Source organism: Phascolarctos cinereus, unplaced genomic scaffold (assembly GCF_003287225.1).
Source record: "Phascolarctos cinereus isolate Bilbo 61053 unplaced genomic scaffold, phaCin_HiC Scaffold_4;HRSCAF=312, whole genome shotgun sequence".
In the NCBI taxonomy this organism is placed as follows: domain Eukaryota; kingdom Metazoa; phylum Chordata; class Mammalia; order Diprotodontia; family Phascolarctidae; genus Phascolarctos; species Phascolarctos cinereus.
The window spans coordinates 83,810,076-83,822,373 of NW_027555847.1; positions in this window are offsets into that span (position 1 = coordinate 83,810,076).

Here is a 12,298-nt window from a genome sequence, read left to right on the forward strand (position 1 = left end):
GTGTTCCAGAATCTTCATTTTGCACATCAGTGATCACTGTCCAGGTTATAGAGAAAAAGAAGAATCACCTTAGAACAGTCCTTGGGAATTGTGTGTTTGACAATGTCTGCATTGTACCTTCTTTCCCTATTTGCCCTACTACTCCCTCCCTTTTCACAAATACTAGACTAATCCAGTATTCCTGCCTTTGCTCATACCTTTCTCCTCACCTGGAGTGGACTCCCCTTCCTCTCTGCCCATCAAAGTATTACTCATCCTTCAGGGTCCAGCTCAAGTCCTTCCTCCTTCCCAAGGCCTTTATGGTCAATCACTCAGTCAACCAATAAGCATTGATTAACCACCACCTGTAGCAGGTGACCCTCTGACCCTCACTGGTCCATCTCTGATCAGCTACAACACTGACGTACCTGGCATACAATTGTACACTGTCTGAAATGGTCCTCTACTAGGCTATTCTCCAAAGTGAGGAGGGTATGACTTGATTCCAAGAAGGTTGTGGCCTGACCCCAAGGGGTGTCAACCAACCAGTGAGTGCAACTTCTCCATCCACTCCATTCCAACCATTCATGAAACTTGTCTCCAGACATTTGTTGGAGCCAGCTCAAACTGGCTCATGAAAGCTGACTGTTAAATATTCAGTGCGAGCATTTACAGCTCCTACATAGGCAAAAGCTACCAAGATCAGGGCTTGAGTTTTGTTGTGTTCTGTTGACTGTCCAGACTTCAGAACATGATGGAGAAAATGTTGATATTGCAGATTAAATCTTAAAAGTATGTCACAGGTTTTTAATTTTGTTTTTAATGGAGAGATCTGGTTGTTAAACATCTACTAGCACAACCTTGCTTGTCCCTAACACAACTACACTTAACCTTATCCCACAAGACTAACCCACTTTCCCTCTTTCCCTCTTCTTTCTGAGCTGGGCCTCAGCCCCTCAGGGCAGTAATAGCCTAACCCCTACTTGGGCATCTGACCCACAGCAGTAGTTACACAGGTGCCATTGGGAAAATCCCCTTACCCCATAACCACCACTTATCTACAAATTACCTTGGAGCTGCAGCAGGTGCCCCTTGGAGGAGAGGGTAGAATCTGTGCTGCACGCTGGGCCATTGCCTTTTTGTCCTGCCACTGGACTTCGATTACTCTGATGACTTTGAACAACTCTGCCTCACTGAAATCCAATTCAGGAGCAAGTCGAGACATCAATCCCAGAGTGACTGTTATTGTCTTTTTCATCCTTCGTTTTAAAGAGGACCTGAGTTCAAATCTGACCTCAGACCAAACACTTGACACTTACTAGCTGTGTGACCCTGGGCAAGTCACTTAACCCCAATTGCCTAAAAATTTAAAAAAAAAAATAAAGAGGACCAATGGGTGATGAGCAAATAGACATAGATGAATGAGTCATAATAGATTACAGATGTCATTACATTGTCACCCGCCTTTTCTGATTAGCTTCCCTGATTCAAATCTCTTCCATCTTCAATGCATCATACACACACAGTGATGTTCCTAAAGAGGTCTGACCATATCATTTAATAAGTTCCATGGGTTCCCTATTGATTCTAAGATCCAGCATCATTTCTTCTTTATCTTATCCCTTTTTTCAATTCCTGTTTTTGTTTGTTTTATAACATACATAATTACTTGCATGGTGGTAGAGATATAATGTCCAAATAATTAAATATATACACATTGGTATGTGATGGCATGCACACTCAAAAATCTTTGGAGATCATTGCCTTAGTCAGTTCCTCTATTGTCTTCCTTGCCACCCTGGGAGTTCCCTGGGGCAGGGTCTAGATTTACCCACTCCTACATGTGTTCTTGTATTTATGTTGTATCTTTTGCATTTATCTATATGTGTGCACATGGCCTTCCCAGTAGAATGTAAACTCCTTGGAGACAGGAACTTTGTATTTCCAGTGCCTAGTGCAGCGCCTGTCACGTGGTAGATGCTTAATAAACAATTGTCAGTTGATTGTCTCTCCTGGTCTGGGAGCTGTGCTAGGGCCTGCATCTGTTCTTCCTTCTCTTCCCTGGACCTGAAGTTGTCTGAGGGCAGGGCTTGGGTCTACTTCTCTTCTGAATTCCAACCCCCTCACCTCCCCCAATCTTCCCCACCACCCCTAGCTTCTCTGAGTCCAGGGCTAGATGCCCGGAGGGGCCAAGGAAAGCCTTGCTAGGTAACTGGTTTAACTAAACATCTGATCTCAGCTGACTTTCTCACATCCTTTGCCTCTGTTTCCCAAATGTTTGTGGAGAGAAACTAACCTATTTCCTGAGAATCCAGGTGAATCAGGTTTTAAGGAATGTAGGTCTTGATAGCAGAATGGGACCAAAGCTGGAAGAGAAGAGAGACCCTCCCCCTCTTCCTGGAAATTACTCCCGTTGATTCCCTGCCAAGGCCCTACCTCCCACAAATCAAGCCCGACAGCCACCCCCATCTTGGGCACATTGGCTAGCAGGCCCTGGCATGCTGATGTGCCAACCCCCTCTTCCACCACCTCCACATGGCCCAAGAGGCAAAGGAGCGTTCTGGGACATGTAGATTTCCCAGGCTGGGCTTCTATGTCAGAGGAGAGGGCAGCCACTGGAGCCCCTGGTTTACTGAGAATGACCAGGAGCCATAGGGAGCACAGCCCTAACAATGGGTGGGCAGGCCCTACCTTCAAGTATCTAGATCTCACTGAAAGGAGGTAGAAGATGTCATCACCTTGAGTAGTAGCTCCGAATTACCCTCCCTTAGCCCAGAGATTAGCCCCACAGCCTCTGGCTGGATCTAGCTTATACTTTGACTCTCTGCTGGTCTTTGAGAGCACAGGGTCATATCCACACTATGATGAGACTTTGCAGGAGGAGTTACAGAATAACCAGATCAAATCCCACTCTACCCACCCCTACCCTCAGCCCCACATTCCTCCCACTTCCCAGATCTCTCTTGCACAAGGTGACCTGGCTAGGCCAGCTGATCCCTCCTAGAGGATGCCTCACCTTCCACACATCCATCCCCAGGGGCAGATTCTGGGCTGGGGTTAAGAGGTCTCCATCCCAGAATCCTGGCTGGGCTGCTGACCTCCCTGCCCACCTCCTATGCCCGGAGAGCCGCTGTCATTAACCCCATAGCGTCAGGATCAAAGGCATTCTTTCCCCCACAAGGAACCAGGCCAGCTTGGTTCTCCTCCCCCACTGCTTGAAATTTGGTGACCCAGGGCAGTGTTTGTGTCAGACCTTCAAAACTGACAGACCTTGATGTCCATCAAGTTCAGTCCCCTTGCTTTACAAATCAAGAAACCGAGGCCCAGAGAAAGAAAGGAACTTGGGGATAGAGTTGTTCATCAGACCCCAGTCCTGATTCCCAGTGCAGCACTTTTGGTACCATACCACACTGCTTCAATGATAGATAAGCCCTACTTATCCTAGCTTGAAGGGCCCCAAGGAGGTGCAGAGGATGTAATCACCTCGATCAATACCACCAAGCAGCCTCCCAGGCTTTAGCTAGAGGTACCTTATCTTCCTTCCTTCTTCCTTCCTTCCTTCCTTCCTTCCTTCCTTCCTTCCTTCCTTCCTTCCTTCCTTCCTTCTTTTCTTTTCTTTCTCTTTTTTCTTTCTTCCTATCGATTTATCCGCTAAACAGCTATGTATCCATATCCATATATATCATATCTATGTATATGTCTATCAGGTAGATACCTATCTCTGTCTATCTAATTATCTATCTGCCCATCCCTTGCTCCCTTGCTTCTCTCGGGCCATCACTGATGAGAAAATTGTGCTGAGCTGAGTCCGATGGGTGGAAAGGTTCAGAAATCAGGAGAGAGAGGGAGGCCACAAACCTGCTAGAGAAAGGGAGGGCTGGGGTGCAGAGAGACATGTAGCAGCCGGCTCATGGCTGGTAAGAGGCCAGCAGCCCAGGACTCAACTTCTGCCTGCCACCAATAGGATTGACAACTAGTTGTCAGGGGCTGTTGTAGAGGAGGATTCTTGTTTCAGGTCATAGTTGGACTTAGAGGATGTCTAAGGCCTCTTCTTAATACTTAGATGTCTGATTTTCACTTAAAAAGCTTTGTTGCCTCAAGGAGCGTGGGAGGACACTGGATACAGAGTCCTGGGAGACCTGGGTTCAAAATCTGACTCTGTCACAAATTATGCGACCTTGGGCAGACTTCTTAGCCTCTCTGGGTCTCAGTTTCCTCATTGGTAAAAGGAGCGACTTAAACTGGGTCTCTGAGCTCTAGCTCTAAATTCCATGACCCTATGACTATAAGGGTAGGGTAGGGGGTGGAGGGAGAGTGTGAACTTTAGCTGAAACCTGAAAACGAATAGCCCTTTCTTTACACAATAGTTTCTGAAATGTTTCAGGTAAATCAAGATTTAAAAAAAAAAAACAACCAAAAAACCAAACCACAACAAATGTTTTTTAAAAATTTAAAAAAACAAACCCAAACCACCTTTTCCATTGCCTCACAAGGAGCACCCCCCCCGCCCACATCTGAAAAAGCCTGCTGTCATGGAATGTTTTACAATTTACAAAGTGTTTGGGGAAAGACTCCAAGATATTGGGCACAGTGAAGTCATTGCCTTACAGGATTGTGGATCCAGATCTGAAAAGAATCTCAACCCCCTCATTTTACACATGAGAAAACTGAGACCCAGGGGTCAAGTTGCTGGCCCAAAATAACATGGGTAATAATCAGAGATGGGATTTGAACTCAGAACCAGAGAACCCAGGTCCTTTCTCTCTTTTGTACCCTGGCTCAATATTCTCCTTCTCCAGGAGTACACACTGTGGTAAGGATGATGATGATGATGATGATGATAATAATAATAATAATAATATAATAAATATATTTCTAAACTCACAACAACCTAGGGTCTATGAGCCTGTCTGAAACTGCCTTTGCTCTGGACACTGGGAATGGCCACTTGGCCTGCCTCCTTTTAAATATGTCCATGCCCCATGCTTTTATTTCCTATTTGTTTCTACTCCATTTCCTGAATTAGTCAATACTTCAAAGCTCTGTGCCCATGTTATCAGAGAGGAAAATCAAACCAACCTCACCATCCTCCTCCCCACCACTAAAAAAAAAAAAATCCATGGCCAGGAGCTGTCAGGAGTGAAGGTGATTTGGGCCCAGGCATCCCATCTCCTGCCTAGTAGGAATAAATGAAAGGCAGAAAAAGCATTCATTCAGCTCTTGCTATTCGCCAAGCCCGGTGCTGCGCGTTGGAAATCCACAAAAAGCAGGATGGTTCTTACCTGCAAGGAGTTTATATTCTAACAAGCGAAGGCAACCCAAATGAGGATGCAGTGGCTGGACAGGGGTATTTTGGTCTGGGAAGTCACTACTGGGAGGGTAAGTGTTGCTGTAAGGTAATCGATTGACGTGACCTTTCCAGGAATAGTAGTGGTGATTTAATTATTGTTCTCAGAGATGACGTAGAAAGAGGGGGTGGAGGCTAAAAAGGAACGTGGGCAGGTGGGGGGCAGCCCAGCGTGAAGGTGGTCAGAGGACAGTGGTGAGGTGAGCCTGGCTGGGATAGTGATGGAGAGCTTGGCTATGAGAGGCTTTCACTGACCCGATTCCTTCTGGGCCTGGAAGAGCAGCTCACTGGGAAGGGGTGGGGGTGGGGGGTTCCTGGTGACCACCTCAGTCATATTTTCCTTTGCTGTTCCCTCCCTGCCCCCCATGATCCCCACCATGACCTCCAGAGGCTTCCTCTTTAGGCTTTGAACCCATCTTCATGAAAACTAAGTCTTATTGCTTTCTGCCCTCCTAGCCTTTGTTGTTCTGTGAAACCTGCTCTAAGCCCCGATACGGCCCCTATGAGCAAGAGCCCACACCAACCTGCCCTTAAGGAATGACAGCAGTCTATAATTCTCAACCGCTCAAAGTGCTTTTCTTACAACTCTGTCAGATAGGGAGCGTTAGTTTTATTATTCCCATTTTATAGATGAGGAAACCGAGGCTGCAAAAGGTCTAGCAATTTGCCTGAGGTCAGACAGCCCTCCAGTTTTGGAATCTCAAAGGTGGAATTGACTTGATGGGTCCTAAGCAGGAATTTGTTTTATAACATCTGGGACAAATGTTCATCTCCAGTGATGGGGAACTCACTGTCTCCCCAGGGCAGCCCATTCAAATTGTTAGGAAGCTGTTCTTTCTCTCTAGCTGAAACTTATCTCACTGCAGCTTCTCTAAAGGGTGGGTTGGGGAGAGGAAGAAGCCAGAGCCTAAGTTAGAGACCTTCGACCCTAGGGCTGGGCCCAGAAGGTCACAGGAGGGGGAGGGGGATCATCAAATGTGGCTAGAAATAATAACAAGAATTTACATTTCTCTTGTGCTTTAAGGTTTACAAAGTGCTTTCCCCCAACAACTCTTCGAAGTAGGTGAAATAATATTACACTAACCATTTTGCAGTCGGGGAAACAGACCCCTAGAGACTAAAGTGATTTGGTGAAAATCCTATAGCTGGCAGACTAAGGTTCAGATTCTTTGAATTCAAAGAATGATCTTCCCCCTACACCAAGGCTCTTTCTCACTCCCTTTGCTCCATACCTCTTCCCGTTTTTCACCTGTTTGGGGGATAGCAAGCAATTTCCAGAGCCTACTCCAGGCAGGCAGGAGGGAAACTGACCTTTCACTCACTTTGGCAAACAATTGTACAAGCCACATCCCTTGCCTCCACCCCTCTGTGGACTTCCTAAAGACATCCATCCCCTTCCTCTCCAGGCAGCCTGGGGAGGGAGCTCTTTCAGATCCTGAGGGACCTTTGGGTACATCCCAGACATAGGATTTCACAGAGGACCGAAAAAGAAAGAGGCTCCAACTCCTTTCTCCTTCACCTCCATTCCTACCCATCAGGGTGCCAGCTAAAGAGACTGCAGAGGGTAGGCATCTGAGTCCCAGAGGCCAAGATAAAGCAGGGGAGGGGGAGGGAGAGTTCACCATAGACTCATAGACTGTCAGAGCTAGAAGGGATTGTAGACATTATCCAATCGAATTCCCTCATTTTACATGTGAGGAAACTGAGACCCAGAGAAGAAAAGGCATTCAACGAGGGTGTCACAGCTTGTCTGGCAGAGATAGGACTCCAACTCGGCAATGTAGACCCAATAGCACGTGGGGAGCATAGGACTAAGGCCAGCTTTTTTTTTATTCTTTTCTTTTTTTAAGCATTCCTTATTTATTTGTTTGTTTGTTTGTTTGTTTTAAATTTTCAACATTCACTTTTATAAGATTTTGAGTTCCAAATATTTTCCCCTCCCCAAGATGGCATGCAGTCCAATATAGGCTATACATGTACAATCATATTAAACATATTTTCACATTAGTTGTGTTGTGAACGCATCAGAACAACAGGGAAAAACCACGAGAAAGAAAAAAACAAAACAAAACAAAGAAAGAGAGAGAAGACAGTATACTTCATTCTGCATTCAGACTCCACAGTTCTTTCGCTGAATGTGGATAGCATTTCCCATCATGAGTCTTTTGGAATTGTCTTAGATCCTTGCATTGCTGAGAAGAGTTCAGCTGTCAAAGCTGGTTGTCGCACAATGTGGCCGTTACTGTGTACAACGTTCTGGTTCTGCTCACTTTGCTCAGCATCAGTTCATGTCAGCCTTTCCAGGTTTTTCTGAAATCTGTAAAGCCAACTTCTAATCGCTTTCAAGAAGACACAAATAATTAGCAATGATAGGTCTCACTCAGACTGTACCTGACAGTTTACACAGTGTTACTAGTGCTGTGGCACACACCACTGTCATCCTAGTTGCCCAGTCTCTAAGTCTCACAACCTAAGTGTTATCCTCCACTCCTCACTCTCTCACCCCCCCCCCAAGCTCCCCAAGGCCTGTCAGTCTTACCTTCCCAACATCTCTCCCCTCTGGCACTGCCACTGCCCTGGTCCAGGTCCTCACCTTATACTCAGAGTATTGAAATGGCCTGCTGGTGGGTCTCCCTGCCTCAAGCCGTCCTCTACTCAGCAGTCACAGTGATGTTCCTAAAGTACAAGTCACTGGCCCCCATACCCCCAACACACTTGGTAAACTCCAGTGGCTCCCTGTCACCTCCAAGATCTGCTTGGAGTTCAAAGGCCTTCCTAACCTCCCCTCAGCTTCCACTTTTCCAGTTTTCTTATATCGTACACTCCCTACTTACACTGGTGACAGTGGCTTTCTTGCTGGTCCTTGAACAAGACCCTCCACCTCCCACCTCCCTGCTTTTTCACTGGCTGTCCTCCAGGTCTAGAATGCCCTCCCTCCTCATCTCTGCCTCCTGGCTTCCTTCAGGTCTCAGCTAAAATCTCTCCTACAGGAAGCCTTTCCCAATCCCCTTTAATTTTAGTGCCTAAAAAAAAAAGTTTTTTTAATTAAAAAAAATTTTAGTGCCTTCCCTCTGTTGATATCTCCAATTTATTCTGTCTAAGCCTTGTTCTCACATAATTGTTTGCAGGTTGTTTCCCCCATTAAACTGGGAGCACTTTGACAGCAGGGACTCTCTTGCTTTTCTTTATATCCCCATTGATTAGCACAATGTCTGGCACATAGTAGGAGCTTAACGTGTGTTTATTGACTGACAAAACATTTTTCTCAGGACCACCCCAGGAGGCAGGCAATGCCAATATTATCACCCCCATTTTGCAAACAAGGAAAATAGGGAAGTGCAATTTGGTGGGGAGGGACAACCCTTGTTATTTTAATGTGAAATCAGCTTGGAAGGAGCTGAGATGGCAGAGTAGAGGCAGGAACTCACTTGAACTCTCCCCAGTTCCCCTCCAAACATCTTTAAAATAACACCTCAAATCAAATTCTGAAATGGCAGAACCAACAAAAATTTAGGTGAAACAATTTTTCAGCCCAAGACAACTTAGGAGTTCATCAAGAAAGGTCTGTCTCACCAGGGTAGCAGTTGGGCCTGGAGAGCAACATGCCAGCAGGGAGGCCTTGGAGGTGACTGCCTCAGTGGTAGCAACAGCTTCAGGAACTCTTAGGCAACAGATGGTAATGGGGTTGGACAAAGGGTCAGAAAGAGATTATGGAGACCCTTTGCGGGGACTAGGTTTAGAACCTTGTTTCATTATCTGTACTCAGTCCCCCATCACAGTCCTAAGGCAAAGAAGAGCACTAGCATTTGAGGCTTCAAGGGAACAGGGGCCCTGGTCTTAGTTCCAGGGTGAAGAGTGCCTGCGGTCACTCACAAGGGAGCAAGGGCCCTGGTCTCAGTTCCAGGGTCAAAAGGAATGATACCATTTGTGGCTACAGGAAAACAAGGTCCCTTACTGGGTAAAGACCAGAGCATAGGCCAGGAGAGCAAGTGACTATACGTCTCCTAAGATCATCCCAGTTTGGAAGCATTGAAAACCTACAGATCCCCAGAACTAGTTCTGAAAACAGCAGCACAAAAACCTGAAGCTTGCGACAGTGCCTTTTCCACATCAGGAGCAGAGCCCAACTTTAACATAAAGTAAAAAGTCAAGAAATAGGCTGGAAAAAAAGCAAACCACAACAAAAAAGAACCCAAGTTATATAGTGACAGGGAAGGCTAAGACACAATCAGAAGACAATGATGTCAAAACAACTACAAGCAAAGTTTCATTAAAAAAAAAGTGACTTTGAAACAAGCCCAACAAGAATTCCAGAAAAGCTCAAAAAGAATTTTAAAAATCAGAGTAGAGGAAAAATTGGGGAAAGAAATGAGAGAGGTGCAAGAAGATTATGAAAAGATAGTCAACAGCTTGATAAAAGAAGTGCACACACAAAAATACTGAAGAAAAACAACCTTAAAAAACAGAATTGACTAAAGAGAAAAAAAAAGGTACAAAAGTTCACTGAAGAAAAGAATTCCTTAAAAAGTAGAACTGGGTAAGTGGGAGCTAATGACTCCATGAAACATTGAAAAAAAAACCCAACAACCAAACAAACCAAAACAATAAAACAATAAAAAAGAATGAAAAAAAGAAGAAATATCTCAGTGGAAAAACAACTGACCCAGAAAATAGATCAAGGAGAAATAATTTAAGAATTATGGGATTTTCTGATCAAAAAAAGAGCTTACATATCATATTTCAAGCATTTATTGATATCCTAGTACCAGAGGATAGAATAGAAAACTGGAAGAATCCACCAATCACCTCCTGAAAGAGATTCCAAAATGAAAACTCCCAAGAATATGAAAGCCAAATTTCAGAGACCCCCAGGCCAAGGAGAAAATATTGCAAAGCGGCCAGAAAGGAACAATTCAGACATGGTGGAACCCAGGATCACACAAATTTAGCGGCTTCCATTTTAAAGGATCGAAGGGCTTGGAATATGATATTCTAGAAGGCAAAGGAGCTAAGATTCTAACAAGAATAACTTATCCAGCAAAACTGAGCATAATCCTTCAGGGGGGAAACGGATATTTAATGAAATAGAGGACTTTCAAGCATTTCTGATGGAAGACCAGAGCTGAATAAAAAAATTTGACATTCAAATATAGGACTCAAGAGAAGCATGAAAATGTAAACATGAAAGAGTAATCATAAGAGTCTCGATAAAGTTAAACTGTTTATATTCCTATGTGGGAAGATGATACATGTAACTTCTAAGAAGTTTATTATTGTCAGGGCAGTTAGAAGGAGTATACATAGACAAAGGGAATGGGTGTGAGCTAAGGATGATGGGATGACTTAAAAAAAATGAGTTTCAAACGCTTCCCATTGCCACAAACATATTAAGCACCTGCACCATTCAGAGTCCTATGTTAGGTATTATGGGAGAGGAACCATTTTAAATAAGACACAGTCCCTGTGGGGACATCCTATCAGGATGACAGGAACACAAATAATTATATAATTTCACCATGACATAAGTACAGTAGAAAGGCAGCATGTACAATGCAAGATCTGTGAGGGAAGGTTGATATCAATCAGGAAAGGCTTCCAGGAAGTGGCATTTGAATTGAGCTCTAAAGGATGGGCAGCAGAACAGATAAAGAGTAGGAGGGAGGACATTCCTTTATAAATACTTTGTTGACCCATTAATCAAATAGTGTGATGTGATAACCTAAAAAGCCAGTGTGAGCTCTCTGATTAGAACCATGTCCTTTGCCCTGGTCAGATCTCAAGGAATATATATCTTCTTCAGCTCTAGGTGCCATATTTGAGAAAGGATATTGACAAACTGGAATGTATTCAGAGATCAAGCTGGTGACCAGTTAAAGGAACGAAGAGTGTTTGGCCTAGAGAACACTTAAGAACAAGATCACAATATTTAAGTATTTAAAGTACTGTCGAGGAGAAGAATCAGACTAGTTCTTCTCTGTCCCAGGGGAAGGAACTAGGACTTTAAGAGGGGTAGCTGAAAAGAGGCTCCTTCCTACTCAATATATGGGAACACTTCCTACTAATCAAGGCTATGAATGGAATAGCTCATGTATATACTCATGCATGTAAGCATTTTCCACACATTCTCATTTGATCCTCACAACCCTGTGGGGTAGGGTATACCATCATCTCCATTTTACAGATGAAGATGAGAGGTTGAGTAGTGCAAGGTCACAAAGCTAGTCAATAAGCATTTATTAAACACCCTAATGTGCGCCAGGAAGGCCAGAAAAAGCGCCCCCCTCAAGGAGCTCACAGTCTGATGGAGGAGGCAACATGCAAACAACTATGTATAAAAAGGTTATATACAGAAGGAAGGGACTAGCATTGAGGGGGATCAGGAAAAGTGGGATTTTAGCTCAGGCTTGAAGGAAGCCAGAAGATCCGAGGCAGCATTTGAAGCTCAGGTCTCCTTGACTCTCAAGTCCAGCACTCTGCCCACTACATAGCCGGGCTTTTTCTGGAGCTAGTGAGTTCCCTGTCATTGGAAGTATTCAAGCAGAGACTGGGTAACTTCCCATCAGGGATGCTGAGATGGGGATCCCTGCATCACAAACGATGATTTCTAAGAGTCTAAGAGTAAGGAACGGAGGTGATGCTGTGGAAGGGTGATAAACTGAACACCAAAACCTTCTCCCCTGGGGTTCGGGTTTGGTCAGGCCGGATGCCCGGTCCTGGGCTCCAGGACCATGCAGCAGCAGCACAAGCGGTGCCAGTCCTCTCCTTTCTCGTCCCACTCCCCATCCCAACCCTCACCGTCCCTACGGAGCAGCCAGGAGATACGGCGGCTGGAGAGCGGAGGCGCGGCAGCTACAAGCTCCGTTAGAAGCCGTGGCCGCGTCCAGCGAACCGCATAGCAGCTCTTAGCAGGCAGCCTCACTGCCCCAGCGCCTGCCAGGCCGCGTCCTGCGCATGCGTGCTCAGGCCCTCCCG